Source organism: Sparus aurata, chromosome 14 (assembly GCF_900880675.1).
Source record: "Sparus aurata chromosome 14, fSpaAur1.1, whole genome shotgun sequence".
Taxonomy (NCBI): domain Eukaryota; kingdom Metazoa; phylum Chordata; class Actinopteri; order Spariformes; family Sparidae; genus Sparus; species Sparus aurata.
In genome coordinates, this window is record NC_044200.1 from 775152 (window position 1) to 794971 (window position 19820).

The window sequence follows — 19820 nt, forward strand, 5'->3', positions numbered from 1 at the left end:
CCCCCTCCCCCTGATTCTAGGGGAGGCTTTAACACGTAAATGAAAATGCTGTGAGCTATACAAATGCAAATTAGGGTAGCAGGGGGAGTTTTACCCCAGGTGACCTTTTTCTAAAAGGTGTTCACTTCATTTTAAGAAAATCTCTGGTATAAATAGATGAGGCTCAGTATAGCCTAATTATAGACCCTTACATTTTAGCTTGAATTGATTTATTTAATGAAAGTATGCTAGATTAATTACTGTGTATGTCATTAGCAATGGCCAGTGTTATGTAAAAAAGGTTACAAATCAAATACAAAAAGAGAACACATGTCATTGATTAAACGCAACCACTCAAAACTGATTTCACTTGTTTCAAATCATGTGACACAACCAATATAAGCCAGTTCATAGAGCAAACAGGTAAATCTCCTGCAAGCTATGGATTTAGCCTATGGTAATATAGGTGAGGAACCATGTCAGGGCTGGATACGGCACACAAGAGGCTTCTTCCCCCGTTGCCTCAGGAGGGAAAATATTGCTTGTGATGTCGACAAAGTGCTCTGGCCTGATCCAGCCCAAAGTATTGTATACTGTAGTACAGTGCATTGTAGGCTGTATACTTTACAACAAACAAATTGTCTGGCCCTGAACATTGTGCTTTCTATTTGTTTACAGTTCTGACTGTTCAACAGATTTTGACTGGTTGCAGGTTCATATCAACAAAGAACAAGAATTACAGTATCACATAAACAAAGGACAAGTTTGTGAGATGCAGGATAAATTGCTGTAAAAATAGGGGTACAAGGAGGAGGAGGAACAAAAAAAGTTGCAAAGAGCAAAGCAGAGTATAATTTCTGATTAATTTTGAGCTACTATGATAGAACATGTTTTCATTCATCAAAAGACAAACTGAAAAATATTAAATTTGTTTTGAGATAAAAAATGTACTTTTCCCTGATAACTATATGTTTTGAACAACATTTTTTCTATATTTTGCTGTATTGTTTACTGACTGCTTGATAGTTTATATCATTCTAACTCTTTGTTTATGATTTGAGAGCAGTGTTTGGTTTTGAGCACTGGTAAATCTGTTTTGAGGCGAAAGTTTCTTTTTGCACGAGGAGTCAGAGGATTTGTAAATAGTGCTTGAAGCTGAGGTTTTGTGTTTAATGTACAGAAAATGGGGCAAGGTTTCAGAAATTGTGTTTTAGCAATTGAAAAAAACTGTCATCATGCAAAAAGTGGGAGAAAAGGAAAATGGTGAGAAGAATTGGGGATCTGGGAGGGTTGGAGGGAGGCAAAAGATAAGAACATGAGTAGACATTACATGCCCAAGACACTTAAAATTATGATTCACTAATATAACAGTGAAGCAGTTATATGTGCTGTTGGCTGTTTAGGACAAATAAACAAGAAAGGTAAGCACAATAAAAGATTCCCTATGCAGTAATTTTTGAATGATATGGCGAGCTCTACGAAGTTGTGATTCATGAGTTGCATATGGGCAAAAAAAAATAAAAAATAAAAATCACTTTTGTTTCCGGTCAGTGTATCTTTTGGTCATTCAATTTTCCTATCAGAAACGGGTATTAAAAAACTAAAAACTAGTGGTTATTTGATTTTCGTTTTAGAATATAAAACTAAAACTTGAAATACAAGTCGTTTTTCCTTTTTCATGGTCAAAAAGGGATGAGTGAAATTATAAAAATGATTCAATTTTCATTTTCTATGTCATATAACAAAAAATAAAATCACTAGAAAACAGAAACGGAAAAAGGCCTGTTTATTCATATTCTGAGTCCGTATGTTGTCATTTACAGGACGGTGCTGTGTAGAAGAAACAGTAGGCTTGTAAGCTACGGCGGGGCAATCTACCGTGACACATGGACATGGAACTGCGGTCAAGCCAGCCGTCACCCCGATCTCCGTGGTCAAATCAGCTGCACTAAAATTTCGAGTGTGCAAGTATTCTCAGCATCATGGTAAACGCGGAGAAATAGCGTATTAACTTTAGGTTTTCAAAATAAAGGTATTAAGAACAGTAAGCTATAATTCTAACCTACATTTAAAATAAAATATGTTACATTAAAGTGTTTCATGAGCCCATGATGAAGAAAAAAACACTTAATATCAAGTATCTTTACTGCACAAGTGTAGAGACATGCCAAAATAAAAGTCCCATATTTATGCCTCCAGTTCGCATATTTGGCCATATTTGAGGTGCTGTAAAAACACATTGCTCAATATTTCTGGCTACTGATGGTATATTTGAAATCTACACATCTAAGACTACCACTATACTTGATATCAAGCATTTTTACTGCACGAATGTTGAGATATTCAACAATAAGATTCCCCATTTGTACCTCCAAGTGGCATATTTTCATATATTTGAGCTCCTGTAAAAACACTTTGCTCAATAATTACATGCTATGGATGGTATACTTAACTTCTACACATATAAGACTACAAGCACACTTAATATCAAATTTACTGGACCAATGTGGATAAATTCATCAAAAAAGTCCCATATTTATACCTGCAGATTCCATATTTTCATATATTTGACTGCTGTAAAAACACTTTGCTCAATAGTTCCTGGCTATGGGTGATATATCGGACTTTTACACAAGTGTTCTTACAGTAGCTCAAATATGGTCAAATATGCAATCTCCAGGCATAAATATGGGACTTTTATTTTTGAATTTTTCTCCTTGATATCAAGTATAGTTGTAGTCTTATATGTGTAGAAGTCAAATATACCATCCATAGCAAAGAATTACTGAGCAAAGTGTTTTTACAGTAGTTTAAATATATGAAAATATGCCACTTGGAGGTACAAATGGGGAATTTTATTGTTGAATTTCTCCACGTTGGTGCAGTAAAAAATCCTTGATATCAAGTATAGTTGTAGTCTTATATGTGTAGATGTCAAATATACCATCCATAGCAAGGAAATATTGAGCGAAGTGTTTTTACAGCACCTCAAATATGGTCAAATATGCAAACTGGAGGCATGAACATGGGACTTTTATTTTGGCATTTTTCACACTGGTGCTGTAAAGATAGCTACCTGATATTAAGTGTTTTTTATTCATCATGGGGTCATGAAACACTTTAATGTAACATATTTTATTGAATGTGGGTTCGAATTATAGCTGTCTTTTCTTAATACCTTTATTTTGAAAACCGAAAGTCCGCATTTACCATAATGCTGAGAATACTTGTACACTCGAAATTTAAGTGTGGCTGATTTGACCACGGAGATCGGGGTGAGGGCTGGCTTGACCGCAGTTCCATGTCCATGTGTCACGGTAGATTGCTCCACCGTAGCCTACTAGCCTACTGTTTCTTCTACACAACACCGTCCAGTTAATGACAACATCCGGTCTCAGAATATGAATAAACAGACCTTTTTTCCGTTTCTGTTTTTCTAGTGATTTTACTTTTTGTTATATGAAATAGAAAATGAAAATTTAATCATTTTTTATGATTTCGCTCATCCCTTTTTGACCATAAAAAAGAAAAACGCCCTGTATTTCAAGTTTAATTTTTATATTCTAAAACGAAAATCAAATAGCCACTAGTTTTTAGTTTTTTAATACCCATTTCTGAAAGGAAAATCGAATGACCAAAAGATACACGGACCGTTTCCCCCCCAATCCTGACATCGACACTTTTTGTCTGCCATGACGGCGACGCACCGGTGATCCAGCTCGAATAGTGAGTAGTTAAAAAACATTCTTCTTAGTATACTCTGCATACACAAACAATGTTCTCAATGCTTATGTTCATGTGTAGAGACCCTGGTGATACTACGAGCAAAGTTTCATGTTGTGTCGAGCCTTTTTGGCGATTTTGATGCTAGCGTGCCAGTGCTCCATGCACTCCATTTCAAATGAGCTTGCCCGAAAATGAAACTACGGTAAATCTTAAAAGTGCCTCTTTCGTCGTAATTATGCCTTTACACAAAGGTTTGACTCATTCAATCACAAATAAAGCCTTGGTTGCTTTTTGGCAAGAGTTTCACCGTAAGGATTTTTTCACCAGCTCCGTATCCAACTCCTCCCAAGCTTTAAGCACCCGGGCGACGAGCTGGGGCTCTCGTGTTTGCTCCAGTGGTTTAGGTTTTGTCCACGTTACCAGCCATCCAGCTGTCATATGACTCGTGCAGACTGGCTTTGAACGGCTGATTCCAAACAACGTCAGATGCCTTGATGTATTTTGGACACCCTCCCGATATCACAGCCGTAGTTATCTTCTTTAGTGGCCTGGCTGATGTGGCATCGGTAGGAATCCCAGACTAACCCTAACCCAGCTCTGCAATGATGCATTTCTTTTAGCCACCTTCTTGAGGTCTTTCTTTTTCTTCTTCAACCATCTCTGTTGTGAATGCATACTTAAGCACACAAAGGTTTACAAATAAAGGTAAACAAAAAAACCTATACATCATTAGAATGTTTATCAGTAGACTGAAACCTACCATATCTGTATAGTATAGTATAGTATAGTATAGTATAGTATAGTATAGTATAGTGGGCAGTGGGCTATGGCCCTACATGTTTGTATGAATCTGCATGGTTTTTAGCAGAGCCATTTAAAGGAAATCTGTTGTGACTCTTAAAGTGTTACCCCTGTGATTCCTCCCTATGGTATGAAGAGTCCTTTTCCTTGGTATGCTGTTTACAACAATCATAATCGCTTTTGATATGAAAAACAACGGGGATATCCCTAACACAACCATCATGATGATCATCAGTAGATAAAAACGTGTGTTCACACACACCATTACAGAGAACTGATATGAGGAAAGGGACTACTTTTGAGGCTAATTATATGACCTGTCGTTTTACAAAGAGGACATCAATATCTATCATTTTGGAAGGTCTCACCTGAGTGATGATACACAACAGCAAAACGTAATCCAGCTGGGTGTCCACTGTGTCCATCTTCATCATCTCTGTCATCTGTGCGCTTTCCTTTGTCCAGGCTCTCTCCCTTCTTCCCCTCCTCTGATGTATTTATTAAAGTGACCTACCTCCATTCATTTATATACTCAAGGAGCTGATGTCACAGGTGTTGGACTGCAAATTAAATACAGGAGAAGAATGAAAACTCTCAGGCCTATCTCCACATTCCTGCGGTAAACCCTCTAGCCTCTAGTGTTTACCTGCAGTATGCTGCTCAAAGGAATTTTTTTAAATTCTGGCTGACTTGAGCCAAGTTGAGTAAGAATGTTGTAGGCCAGTTATGCTCCTCTCTTTAATTTCCTTTCAAAGAAAAACACTTTGAGACATACTACCTTTCTTTAACTTGATTTCCATCTTTTTGTCAAACGAGTTAATATGTAATAATTCTACATAAACATTTCTGAAAATGACTAGACCTTTGTCATACATTTTTATGGGTTATCTACGTAAATGATCTTAAATGTTTCCAACAATGTTCAAACCAGAGTAATCCACCAGTTAAGTCAAGGTAACGGTGTGTTTCATTGGGTCACCTGTCACTGTAACTTCCAGGAGAGAAGAAACGGAATAATATGTAAATGAAATAAACTGATGAAGTTGTTACGATTTAATGAGCCAGCGCCAAAGCGGAACTAATGTGACTCAGCGTTCTACACGGATTATTTAGAGCGACGCATCCAAACACTGCCATGCCGGATGCGAGATGAGAATGCGAACGGCACCAACACGAATTAAAGAGGAGAGCTATTAAAGTCTTGGTGCAAGAGCCAAAGGTAAGCAAAACGATTTCATCTGGTTAAAGCTAGGGTATTTAATGTTGTTCAGAAACACATTGTGTTATACTGGATGCCGGAAATATTCAGCACACTCCTCTGACATACGGAGTTGCAGGAGAAGACGTTCATTTGGTCACAATGGCAGAGAAAATGCAGCCAGCGTTACTTGTAACAGCTCACCTCGCTAAAAAGGCAAGGAAAAGAAAGCCTAGGGCAGAAAAGGCTGCCACGAAAAAGGCTCTGGATAAAGAAAGAAGTCGGACCGAGTCAACATGCGCGTTTGAGCGGTGGAGACAACCATAGACATATAAAGAGTAGACGCCGCATCGACCGCTACTGCCTATTGGCGCTGACGAGCCGTGGGGCCGCCATCTTGGACCGGTCACCCGCTCCACTCCGCGTATCTGTTTGGCAGTTCAATGCGCACTTAATCAATCGTAACTCTGTATTCTAAACTGATTTTCACGCGGGGTTTTCTTTGCTGCAAACGTCATACATGTAGCTATGATACAGATAACACGGTTCGGCGAATTTTAATATTCATAGTGGAATTAACTAATAGAATATCCAGATATATGATATATTTGATGTATGATAGGTATTTTGCAAACACTATAAATATAAACACAATAGAAATCGTAGAGTAATCTATATCTATCTATCTAGATAGGTATCTATCTATCTCTCTCTCTGTCCTGATATGAATTATATTGGTACTCTGATTTATATATTTTTTCATTTTCTCTGATTTGATTTTATTTCTATCTATCCATCTATTTATCTATCTATCTATCTATCTATAAAATCAGAGAAAATGAAAAAATGTATAAATCAGAGTACCAATATAATTCATATCAGGACAGAGAGAGATGCCCCGAATCATTTTTCTGGAAGGACTGTGTTGGCCCAGCTCTTGAGCCATAAACAAAACAAGAGAGACACAAGATGTAAACTGAAAAAATGAAACAATTTATTAAAGGAGAACTTCGGTCGATTTAAACATGCAGCTTCATTGCTCAAGCTACCCTTGACTTGCGAGTACCGAAGACGCAAACAAATTCGGTCCAGCCATTACAGAGCTCCGTGAACGGAGATGTAGCATTGAACGCTAACGCATGGGGTCAGAACTTCACGCTGTGTTTTAAGCATCTTAACATGCTCCACATCTCACACCAGAAGTTATGCAACATCAGCAGACACCTTAGCACACAGCACTGTAGCGTGTATGACTCAAACTGAATAAAAAAGTAGTTAAAATAGTGTGTTTGTGCAAGCAGCTACTTACCTGTTTGTTGACATCCGTGTGTTCCGGTAGCTAGACCAAACTAGTCAATCCGTCGAGCGTGTATAGGGTTTACCAGATTGTGTCATTTGTCCATTTTTGGGCAGGGGAGAAATTTCAGTTAATATTCTTAGTTTCCACTAGGGGCGTATGATGGCTTCCTGCACTCCAATGGAGCAAATGAATGACACAATTTTGACATAGGTGTGATCCTAAGGATGTCAGGTAATGATGTGTGTTTGTGCATGAAAAAAAAAAAATTTAGTATTAGCAAGATAAAGTGACATAAATTACAGTGTATCATACCATACAAGTTTTGGTGAATTACTCTTGGTACAGGTTATTGAGCTTTGAGTTTCCAAGGTAAACCTGGCTGTGATGCACAGGTTGAAAACACCTGTAACTTTGATCTTTTCATTAAAAAAATGCCACACACAACTACACAATAGCCTTTACATTCTCAAATAGCTGCTCTCCAAAAAAAGGATCACAGGTCATCTTGACCTCTGGCTTCTGGGGAAACAAAAACAAAGTCTGACACTGTTTATAAATCTGTCCTGGAGTTTTTGCAGGTGCAGTCAGTACTAATGCTATAAGTGAGCCTATCAGCTCCCAGATCCTTCTTTATCTGTAGGATGGCGAGAAGGTTATATGCCCTGACTGAAGCACTTGAGTATGTGATTGGCTCAGAGAGTAAAGATGGAGAGAAATCCTCTGCGGTTGAGGAGGAGAAATCTTCTACCCAAGATGAGGACACGTCCTCTCCTGAAGATGATGGGACACCTTCCTCAGTGGATGACAGCAACACCACTGATGACGACCTCCAGCCAGTGCCTGATTCCTCTTCCTCAGGGGAAGAGGACGGTACAGACACAGCGATGGAGGCCGATCAGCTGATGGCAGAGACAGAGGGGCTGGTGGGTGAGTGGATGTCTCGTCATGGGAAAATAATGTGGTTTCCCACTGCTGAAGAGACCCTGCACCACAATCCAGTATCCACTGGTTTCACCCCAGGGCCCACCCTGTATGCAGTTGCCCTTATCAGCAACCTGAGGTCTGCCTTTGACCATTTTATTACAGAGGAGATCATTCAGCTGCTCTGCACCAACACAAACCTGCATGGGAGGCGAAGGTGTGAGGATTGGAAGAATGTGGATGAAGTGGAGATGAGAGTCTACATTGGGATTCTGATTCTGGCTGGCGTCTACCGCTCAAGACATGAAGCAACACATGGCATGTGGGATGCCAAGACAGGACGGGCCACGTTTTGTGCCACGATGCCCCTCTACAGCTTCACTCAGATCAGCGCTAACATCTGCTTTGATGACAGGCTCTCCCACCTAGGACGCTTCAGGAATGATAAACTCGCTGCATTTCGCATCCTGTGGGAAAAGTGGGTTGCTTGCCTCCCCCTCTTATTTAACTTTAGTGTGCATTTTCCAACAATTAGGCCACTGCCCACCCCCCCCCCATGCACACCACTGACATCTACAATATATTCCCAACAAGCCTGCACAGTATGGCATTAAAATCTGGTTCACCTGTGATGTGGCAACCTCCTATGCCTGGAGCATGGAGATTTACATGGGAAAACGACCCAGTTAATTCTGGAATAGATTAAAATTTTGAATTTCATGATAAGGACTGATGTCAAATTTGAAAAAAGGAGCAAATATTTTCAGTATATAGTGTTTGTATATAGCATTTTGTAAGCAAACAGGAGGTGGACACTTTTGGCCATGCATAAGCTAAGAGGGAGTTTTTATGTTTTTTCTGCCACTGCACAAACAACTAATGAAGCATAAAAATCATTGATACTGCTTATTATTGACAACCATTTAGCTGCAATGATGGTTGAAGAATAATTCAGGTAGCATGTATTATTTTGTAAAAACATGGTGATTTAATGCTATTCTCCCTTATAAATCATCAGCATTATGTTATCTAATAGGCATTTAAAGGGTTAAAATTCAGAATTTGAATGAAATTTTAGTTTTCATGACAAGGACTGATGCAAATTTAAAAAACTGGTAAAAAAAATTAAATTTTTTCTATATATATATTAGTTTTATAGCATTTTGAAAATGTAAACAGGAGGTGGACACTTTTGGCCACGAACAAGCTGAGAGGGAGTTTTTTCTACTTTGCCTTCCCTGCACAAAAATAACAATGCATAATAATCAATGTTGGTGTTAATCAGTTACATATCTCAGACTGTGTTATTGATAATACAAGATAAACTGGTAGCACTGAGAAGATAGGCAGTGATCATTTTTGTGGTAGTTTTTCAACAAGCGCATTGTGCAAACAAATTGGCATTTGAGGGGTTAAAAAAATAAAAATGAATTAATTTTTTGTACTTATGACAAGAACTGATATTAATTAAACATTTTATGCAGTAAAAGCATAAAAAAACATACAAAATCCCAAAAATTACAGACTCAATCTGTTGGTGGCCATTTTTGGCCACTAACAAGCTGAGAGGGTAGTAAAAACGAACAAGGCCAGAGGGTTAAAACACCTAGATTATTTGTACATGTATACGTTCCATCAGATTGGATCGGATTTTACGTTCTGTGCAGGCTTGAGATTTTTTTTTCGCGGGGCCTGACCGGAAGTAGAATGACGGCGGGGTCTTTCCTCCGAAATAACTGCAGGCAAGAGCGCCAATGTGCATCTAGTTTGTGTAATTATCATGTGGCTTCGTCTCGCTCTTCGTACGCCATCTTTCTCGATTGACGAGGCAGTGTTTGTTGTTGTTGGTGACGTAAATGGGTCAGCCAGAGGTGGCTCCATTATCACTAGTTGAAATGGGTACAGCGCCACCTATCGTACCGGGGTATGACATGCTCTGGCCAATAATTCGTTTTTGGTTTTTTTTTCTCCTTTATTGAAACCGTACAAAATAAACAAATCTGGCGCGTTTTTCATAGTACATACATTGCGCAAGTATATAGAAAATGCCAGGTGAACATCATCCAACATTAGTGCAAGTCAACTCACAATAAGAACATACACATTAGTGTTTCAATATAATACATTCAGAGCAATTGAAATAAAATTAAAACAAACATCTCAAATAATTAATGAAAAATAAATATATAAAATAGAATAAACATTTATTTTGTTAAATTTCTTTTTTTTCAAGGGGGATTCAAATGAGTTTTAACTATCTATTTCAGTGGGAAAATTCTTTAAGTTATCATATAATTTTTGTGCCTTAATTTCTGTTAGAAGTTTTAGAGATTTCATGTACAATTCATTCATGAAGACAATAAATTCGGGCGATGACTTCATAACTCTATTCTTGTGGATGAAAAATTTGGCTAGACAAAGTATTACAATGCAACAGAGTTCATCATTTTTGTTTTGTAAGATCAACCCAAAAGTAACATCATCTCTAGAGATAGCTGGAAACAATACAATTTTTAGTTTGATCCAATTGTGAATGTTAAACCAGAATGTTTGTATTATATCACATGAGAAGAAGATGTGGTCCGTGGTTTCAGTGTCATTTTCACAGGATGTGCATAAATTGTCATCGATATTAAAGCGTAGTCTAAGTAATTCTTTAGAAAGATAAATGTTGTTCATAAGTGTGTTTCTTTCACTTTGGGGGGTATGGGAAATGTTAGGTACATTGTTCTTAGTTTATCAATTGATTTATTGTCAAATTTATGTAGGATATTATTTTTATTTTGTCTGCCGGGAAACAATGTTTCAGTGAGGCAGTTTCTTATAAAATGATTGTTACATTTTTTGTCCAGGATTAAAATCCCCTGTATTGATAATGGGCCCAGTTGTGGTATTATAGGTTGGTGGGCCAATATATTTTTGGTGAGAAAAATAAATCCATGAGGAAGTGCTTTTTGTAATTTAAAAAAGTCTGATTTGGGAGGGTTGAATTTATGTTTAGTGCAAAACTGTTGATAATCTAAGAGATTACCATTGGCATCCATTAAGTCAATCACAGACCATATATTCCTCTCATACCAATCCCGATAATATAATGATTTATTTCGCTATAATACGTATCTATTATTCCAAAGCATAGTAGTGTGGGGAGAGAAGTTATGCACATATAGCATTTTCCAATATAATAGAATTTGTTTATGAAACTCTGACAGTGATATAGGTAATTTATCGATGTTGAAGTCTGCCATAAGAAGACATTTTAAACATCCAATCTTATTGAATAGGGAATTTGGAACAGAGTACCAAAATGAGTTGCTATGTTTGATCCAAGCTTTCAGCCAATTAATTTTTAAAGTTCCATTGAGGCAATCAAAATCAATAACCTTAAAACCACCATCTTTAATTTCTTTAACCATATTGCTTTTTTTTATATAGTGTGGCTTGTTTCTCCAAATAAAATTCAGATTAATTTGGTTAATAGATTTGATTAGTTTATTTGAAATGGCATTAGAGTAGGCTGGGTAAATGCACCTTGATAAACATTCCATCTTGGTTAGGTAAATTCGGCCGAGTATTGAGAGGTCTCTTAGGAGCCACCAGTTTAATTTGGCTTTACTCTTTTATTTTTTTTTTCTACATTCAAGTATTGACTTTGTTTTTGGTCTTTTGTAAGGAGTATTCCGAGGTATTTAATTTCTGACTTGATAGGGATGTTACAGATGTCTTTTAGAGTTGTATCATGAATTGCAAATAATTCACATTTGTTTAAGCTCAAAGTTAACCCTGAAGCTTTGGAGAATTTTTCGATTTTTTCGATTGTTATTGGGATTTGGTGTCTGTCTTGTACAAATAGTGTTGTGTCATCCGCAAGTTGGCTGATGACAATATTGGTGCCAAAGACACAATAATTTGATTTTCTCACAGTATCCACCTTATTCCTGACTTCGTGAGTTTACCCATGGTTCATAGCGGTATTCGGCTATGCTCTTCCGGTTGAACTGCCTGACCTCGGTGTTTACGCTAATGAAGCCGTCATGCTCGCTCTAAAAACCTGCTTTTAACACAAAGAAGGCGACAGAATGGATAAAAATCGGAGGTGGATACACAGTACAGATGTTTTGATAAGTCGTGAGGACAGTTCTCACAGTGCCTCACCCATCAGTTCTCACGGAGTGGGCAGATGACGTGAAGCATTAGCCCGACGTTAGCTACATCGACATGTAGCTAACGTCTTATAACTTAACTTATCTTGTATATTATATCTTATATTTTCTGAAGGTGTTGACGGCGGAGAATTACGCAGTTACAAAAACACAGAAGCATACAACTACCTGCACAGTAACAAAATAGGGAAAGTACTGTTGAAGAAACACAGCGAGTTTATATATCTGAAGGCAGCAGTAGCGCCCAGCCAGAGTGTAAATCAAGCTAAACATACAGCTGGATAATGCTGAAGGAAAGTGAAGTCGTGGAGACAGGCGGCTGCTCGGACATTGCCGGGTTAGGGAAGACATGCAGTCATGCAGCAGCGGAAGATATTCATAAACCCATATATTTATTCTAGTGTCAAAGCCGCAAGCCGCGCTAGTCTCAGTTTCTCCTTCCTCAGCATGTAGGCGTGTAGGGCGCAGGGCTCGGACAAGTTTGTCTAAGTTGTTGATGTACTACAGGAGACATTTCTGAAAAAACTTCAATTTTCATGAATTGTTGTGGCAACCAACAACGGCACATGTTGTACCTGAGCTCATTTTAAAAACAATTTAGCACTTATGACCTAACGCTAGTTGTTTAGGGCTAGCTTAGCGGCAGCGGTCAGTCATGCAGTTGCAAGGCAACCGGAAACAGGCAACCGGAAACAGACAACCGTCGGCGGAAGTAGTTATCTGTCATGGCAGCCCCTATAGGCTCCCGAGGAAATGGGTGGATACTATACAGCATGTATACTCGGACAATTGCTGTTGTCTGATTGAGTTGCATAGTTGAACTATGGCTGTAATCTGACTAAGCTGTGCATGTAAATGTACTGTATGTGATTGGTTACATTTAAATGTTATGTTACACATTTCAGCATTGGCTCTGATAGGACCAATGGCTGATGTGGAGTTTTGTTCGTCAAAATAAATTAATGTTATTTTTGGCACTTATGTTAAATGCTCACATTTCATGCTTAAGGCCTCCATAGTTCCATGTCAGAAGGTTATATGGTGTGGGGAAATTGCATTGTTTTTGATGAGATTTCAGTGGCTCATCATCAATTAAATATTATCTGTGGTGACATTTTTTCAGGCGTCTATGCCCATCTTTTGCAGCATTGTCCTACTGTATTTAATTTCTAGTTTTTGATGGCCCTACCTCATTGTTTCAATCGATGCACTCTTTAAGTACAAAATAAACTTTTGTACGATTTTAATGTACAGCAAAATTAAAGTATTTAATGTTTAAATATAATTTGTTTCCAGTTGTTAATGTTCCCCACTTATTAAACACTGGCCCCACCTTGGCCCCTACCCCCTAGTAAAATGTGTCTAGAATGACAACTGGGAGGAGAACATAGACAGAGTTGATGATGAGCTATAAAAAAAAGTTATTTCCTAATCTGTTTGATTTACCCTGATGGTTCGAAAATGTAATCAAATCAATCATATGTTTTTAGGCCTCACAGGCCGGTCTGCAGGCCTAAAAACATATGATTGATTTGATTACATTTTCGAACCATCAGGGTAAATCAAACAGATGGAGAGCAGGATGGGAGGTGAAAGAACCCAATCATGGTAAAAGGAGGACCCCTGCTGGATGAAGCTGGTAAGTACCTCCAGACTCCAGCCCTGGTTTTCAGGACAGGTGAGTATTTAACCAGTTTGTTTTTTGTTTTGTTTTTTTGTGTGGTGAAACAATGCACAAAGTCATAGGCAATCACACAAGCATACGCATATGTCAAATGAAGACTTTATTGCAGCTCTGTTTAGGCAGCGTGATCAAACAAAACAATCTCTCTTAAGTCAGGCTCTGCTGAGGCCTAAAGGCACCTTGGTCCTCAATATTTTGTTTCATAACCTCTCCTGTCATCCATGCTGGTCCCCTGTCCGTGGCTGTGAAACTGTGGATTTTAAGCCCCCCTGAAATGATATTGTGTTTTTGTTATTGTGTTTTCTGAAAAGTTACTGTTTTGTGAAGTATTATTGTGTTATTACTGTTTTCTGTAAGATTATATTGTGTTTTGTTATTATTTTCGTGAAATGTTATTTTGTTTTCTTACTGTGTTCTGTAAAATGTTTTTGTTTTGTGAAATGTTACTTTGTTTTTTGATATCTTGTTGTCTTCCGTGAAATGTTATTGTTTTGTGAGAGATTAAGTTCTTCTGTAAAACGTTTTGTGAAATGTTACTGTGTTTTGTGATAGGGCTGCTCAATTATGGCAAAAATCATAATCACAATTATGTTGATTGATATTGTAATCACAATTATTAAAGACGATTATTTATTGATTTGAGAACAAGCACTTATTGAACTTTGAACTCTGGTATTTCTTTTAACATGATAAGTTTGACTTGAAAAACAAGAAAAATGCAAATAAATAAGAGAAAAATACATCAATAAAATGAATGAAATGATATGTAAAATAAAAAATAAACACTAACCCGGTGAGGCTCGACCATAGGTTTGTTGTGGTGGCAAAATATAATGCTGTTGACACTTCTCTTGCCACTTTTTCGTGACATTCGTCATAAAGGGCAGGCAGCGCAATTCTGCTGATATGGTGACATGATGGTAACACATACCGCTTGTCCAATATGTTAATCAGTTTATTGAACCCCGGGTCGCTAACGGTGTTGACAAAGCAAATGTCTTTGGCAATCATGTATGTGATTGCATCCATTATGTCTTTATGCCTGTGGGAGCTGGGTGGATATGCGGTGGGATTGTAACGTGTGTCCTTAATTGAGGACTGTGTGGCGGTGGCAGGAGTCGAGGAGCTTTTCATTTTTGAGTTGTTTTTGTTCTTCACTACTTGGTCATGTATTACTCTGTGTGTGGACTTTAAATGATTAAATAAATTGATTGTGTTCCCTTGAGGTGCAGACACGGTCACGTGACATATCTTGCACAATATCTTCGTTTGTTCCGAGTCAGACTCCTTGAAACCAAAGTGTTTCAACACCACAGAATTCGCTTTACCTTTCTTCCCGACCAAAGGCTGCATTTCTGCCATCTTCTACCGTCGTCTTCTACACATTTTTTCAAAACTCGCACTGGCAATACGCACCGGCGTGGCTGAACATTTTCAGGCAGGGGCGGAGTGGAGTGCACAGGTGGAGATGGAAGAGTTCTCTGCATTTACAACACTAGACACGGCGTGCGGCAGAATGATCGTTTTATTACGATTATCTTGTTTTCATGATCGAGGGAATCCAAAATTTAAATTCATTAATCGCCCAGCCCTATTTTGTAATAACTTGTTGTCTTTTGTAAAATCTTGTTGTGTATTGTTCTGAGATAAGTCATTGTGTTTCTAAAATGTTGTGTTTTGTGATATCTTGTTGTTTTCTATGAAACAGGGTTCATACGGGTGCTTGAAATCCGTGAAAGTGCTTGAATTTCAATGTTGTGTTTTCAAGGTCTGAAAAGTGCTTAGATTTTAGTTTAAGTGCTTGAAAGGGCTTGACATTATGTCTATGCTACTGTCATATACTCTATGTCTTTCACAAAATTGGGATCAGACTGGATAGTTTGCTTATAACAAGGAGAAATAAAATCAGTAAGAGAACCGTATGTGGAGATGTTTCCTCCTGGGCTCCGCTGAGCCTCTCTGCTCCTCTCCGCGACCTGCCGGGCTGTGTGTGACCACGCCCCTTTCGAAGAGAGACAGCAGGAGATGACAAAATGCCGGGAGGCTGTTGTTTTAACAAAGCGTTGGCTTGAAAACGATAATTACAAACTATGGTTAAGTTAAGGACCGAATCAAAGAGTGGCGTCATGCAAGGTCTGCAAAAAAGATTTGCAGATGTGTGCAATGGGAGGGCCTGCGCTCTCCAGTCACAAGAAATGTAAGTTAAGACTTTTTGAGTAACTTAGGCCAACACTGCACGTTAACACTTTATGTTAACCGCTAACGTTAGCTAAACCATAACACGCTAAATAATAATTAACACACCATTAATAACGTTAAGTGACCTCGTTAAGTTAGCGCCTGATTGTCCGTGGGTCGTTACACATGCAGACTGGTAGCTATAGAGAAAGATGGCTGAAGAGAAGGTCGAATTTGATGCACCAGAGCTGAAAGTGCCAGAGTCAGAAACTGACTGTTCAGTTTGTCTCTGTAACGTCACACCAGGCACTAACATACGTAAGAGCTTTAAGTGTGAAAAGGAAATGTTCACTTTTCTCCCATTTTCATGACTTACTTCTAATAAAGTAAGATTAGCCTACATTGTAAGGCCCTTTAGCTAATATTTATGAAGTTTTTGTATGTTTTATCTGGATACAGACTGGTGTGAAACAGATTGACGTTATGTCGCTGTTCTATTGGCTGATATATTATAGTCAGTAGCCCAGCAGCACTAACCTGTTGAGGCAATGATAGCTTACCTTGTTATTGCTAGCCTGGACGGGGATCTTGCTCACAATTTTTCAAAAGACGGAGAATCCACTGTTGAAAGTGGCAGCATATCTTCGACAACGTACTCTGCCACAGTCTCCTCACTTCTTGAGGTTCAAGCATCGCAGAACGGGAGAATGTTTTTGCTGCTTGGTTTTGTCTCCGCTCTCATCCTCAGTTTGCTTTCTTTTGGTTACTAGCTTAATGTTAGTGTGGCACTGCTCTAGATGTTTCGTTAAATTACTTGTGTTGTTTCGCGAGGTCTTTTGGTTTTGCACACAAAGTGCACGTAGCTATAATGTTCTTCACATCCTTGTCTCTGAGGAACTGAAAATAATGAGCGTATGTCCATCTTGCGAGTGTAGAGTCCAACTTGTCTGCTGCTGCAGTCGTCTTCTCCTCAATCAATAGTTCTCCAGCACTTACAGGAAGCTGTTGGCGAATTTGTATAAAAACAACACACCACTTAATTTCGGGTTTAAAATGCATTGTAACAAGCGTTACTGGGATTTGTACCAAGTAAAATATTTTTTTTTGTAATGCCTTACATTACTGCGTTACAGCAAAAAGTAATGCATTACAGTAATTGCATTACTTTTGTAATGCGGTTCTCCCAACACTGCATTTTGAAACATACAAATTTATGTCAAAAAAGAAAATTACAGGGTGCTCTCAGGTCTCTCTGTCTCGGTGCGAGTGTGTCTGAAGAACGCCAAGTGGCTTCCATTTTTTTGGATAAAACTTTGTGTTCTCCTTTAATTTCTAAACTTTTTGCTATTATGAAAAATAATTTTAGAAGTTTACAGCATAACACAGTGTACATAATTGTGATAAAAAGTGAAAAAAAATAAAAATGAGTGTATATATTCCTGTAGATCATGTATTTTACCCCAGCGATATGGTGCTGGAAAAATTTGAAAATGACCCTTAAAAGTGCTTGAAAAGTGCTTGAATTTGACCTTGAAAAATGTGTATGAACCCTGATGAACTGTTACTGTGTTTTGGGAAATGTTATGATGTGAGAAGTTATTTTGATGTGAAAAGTTATTGTGTGTTGTAAAATATTACTGTTTTGTGAAATGTTGTCCTTTAAAATGTTACTGTACTTGTGAAAAGGTTTTGTGCTTTGTGTAATGTTGCGTTCTGTCATTGTGTTTCTTAAATGTTGTGTTTTGTGAAATGTTAGTGTGTGTGTGTGTGTGTGTGTGTGTGGATTTAAGGCCCCTGGAAATTGATTAGGCTTTGTGCCCCTGAGGTGCCAGTTTTTTTTTTTTCACATTTCACCTGTAATCCATCCCATTCACTTTGCATAGGGATATGTCATTTCAATAGCACCTGGGTCATTTGACCCATTGTCTCAAAATCAATGCCACCATGTCTTCTGATACTAGTCTAAGGACCAACATCTTACAACATTTTATGGGATTTTGGTGGAATATTTATTTTTCAAGAATATCTTCAGTCTAACCCCCAGTCATTTACTTTTCAGGCCTGCCTCTGACCCAACCCTAACCCTGGGTCCAGCTATGTGAAACGTTTTGAAAAGTGTCACTAGAAATGGATACCAGTGGACTCCAAATGACCCGAAACATGCTCCTAAACACCTCCTGGAGGAACATTTTTGGCATTTGAAAATTTGACAGTCAAATTTCACCTGTGATCCATCCCATTCACTTTGTGTAGGGAAATGTCCTTTCAATAGCATCCAGGTCATTTGACCCAGTAATTCAAAATCAATGCCACAATGTTTTCTGATACTAGTTGGATGAGACACAACAGTTTTTATTGGATTTTGGTTGGGTTTCTATTATTCATGAATATCTTAATTCTAACCCTATCTCATTCCCTTTTTCAGGCCTTCCAACCCTGGTTCCAGCTAGGCAAAACTTTAGAAAAACGTCACTATTTTGTTCTGGGAAATGTTTTGATTATTTGTAAAATGTTATCATGTTAAAGTCATTTTAAAACTCTTATTGTTTTTTGTAAAATGTTGTTGTGCTTTGTGAAATGATGTTTTTGGTTACTGTGTTCTGTAAAATGTTATTGTTTCGGAAATTGTATTGTTTTTTGTGATCTTGTCTTCTGTGAAGTGTCATTGTCGTGAGTGATAACTTGTCTTCTGTGAAAAGTTGTATTTGTTACTACGTTCTGAGAAATGTTATTGTTTTGTGAAATGTTATTGTGTTGTATGAAATGTTGTGTTTTATAATACCTTGTTTTCTTCTGTGAAAAGTTATTGTGTTTTGTGAAATGTCAAAATATATTGTGAAAAAGATGGACTTGTGACTTGCGACTTGATGTAGCGGTGCAGTGTGACGTGACTTGCCGAAGCATGGTGGCGTGACATAGCGTGGCGTTGTGACGCAGCGTGACGTGCTGGAGCGTGGCGGTGTGACGCGTCATGACATGCCAGAGTGTGGTGGCGTGAAGTAGCGTGACGTGACATGCCGGAGTGTGGCAGCATGACGCGACGTGCTGTAGTGTGGGGGCGTGACATAGCGTGACGTGATGTGCTGGAGCGTGATGTGCGTGACGTGACATGCCGGAGCGTGGTGGCGTGAGGTAGTGTGGCGTTGTGACGCGGCGTGACGTGCTTGAGCATGGCGGTGTGACGCGTCATGACATGCCAGAGCGTGGCGGCGTGACACGCTGGAGCGTGGGGCCGTGACGTGACGTGACATGCTGGAGTGTGGCGGTGTGACGAGACGTGCTGGAGCGTGGTTGTGTGACGCTGTGTGACATAGAGTTGCGACGTAGTGGTGCGCCGTAGCGGTGCGGCGTAACGCGATGTGGCGTAGCGGTGCGGCGTAACGCGACGTGCTGGAGTGCGGGGGAGTGAAGTAGCGTGACGTGCCAGAGTGTGGGGACGTGATGTGCTGGAGCGTGGCAGTGTGATGAGCATGACGTACATGCCGGAGCATGGCGGTGTGACGTAGCATGGTGACGCGACGTTGCGGTGCAGCGTGACGTGACGTGCTGGAGCGTGGTGGCGTGACGTGACGCGGTGTGACATGCGAGCGTTGCGGCGTGACGTAGCGTGGCAACGTAGCGTGACGTACATGCCAGAGTGTGGGGGCGTGACGTGCTGGAGCGTGGGGGAGTGAAGTAGCGTGACGTGACGTGCCAGAGTGTGGCGGCGTGACGTAGCAATGCAGCGTGACATGACATGCCGGAGTGTGGGGGCGTGACGTCCTGGAGCGTGGGGGAGTGAAGTAGCGTGACGTGACGTGACGTGTCGGAGTGTGGGGGCGTGAAGTAGCGTGACGTGACGTGTCGGAGTGTGGGGGCGTGACGTGACGT

The 19820-nt window shown here is 39.3% G+C and overlaps 2 long non-coding RNA genes across 3 annotated transcripts in view; one reads left to right on the top strand and one right to left on the bottom strand.

Annotated features, from left to right (window-relative positions):
* LOC115595467 (uncharacterized) overlaps positions 1-7048 on the bottom strand; it is a 23015-nt gene extending 15967 nt beyond the window's left edge. The window contains exons 1-2 of the long non-coding RNA XR_003986705.1: positions 7014-7048; positions 4875-5066 (exon numbers count right to left, since the gene is read on the bottom strand). This is a non-coding gene — a long non-coding RNA (uncharacterized LOC115595467). The remainder of the gene's footprint in view (positions 1-4874; positions 5067-7013) is intronic.
* LOC115595466 (uncharacterized) lies at positions 5464-18799 on the top strand. 2 transcript variants are annotated; one of them, XR_003986703.1, is made up of 3 exons: positions 5464-5725; positions 13645-13727; positions 18010-18799. It is a non-coding gene; the product is annotated as an uncharacterized LOC115595466 (long non-coding RNA). The 2 variants fall into 2 exon arrangements; XR_003986704.1 differs by lacking the exons at positions 5464-5725; positions 13645-13727 and adding an exon at positions 15057-15969.
* Positions 18800-19820: the final 1021 nt, after the last annotated feature.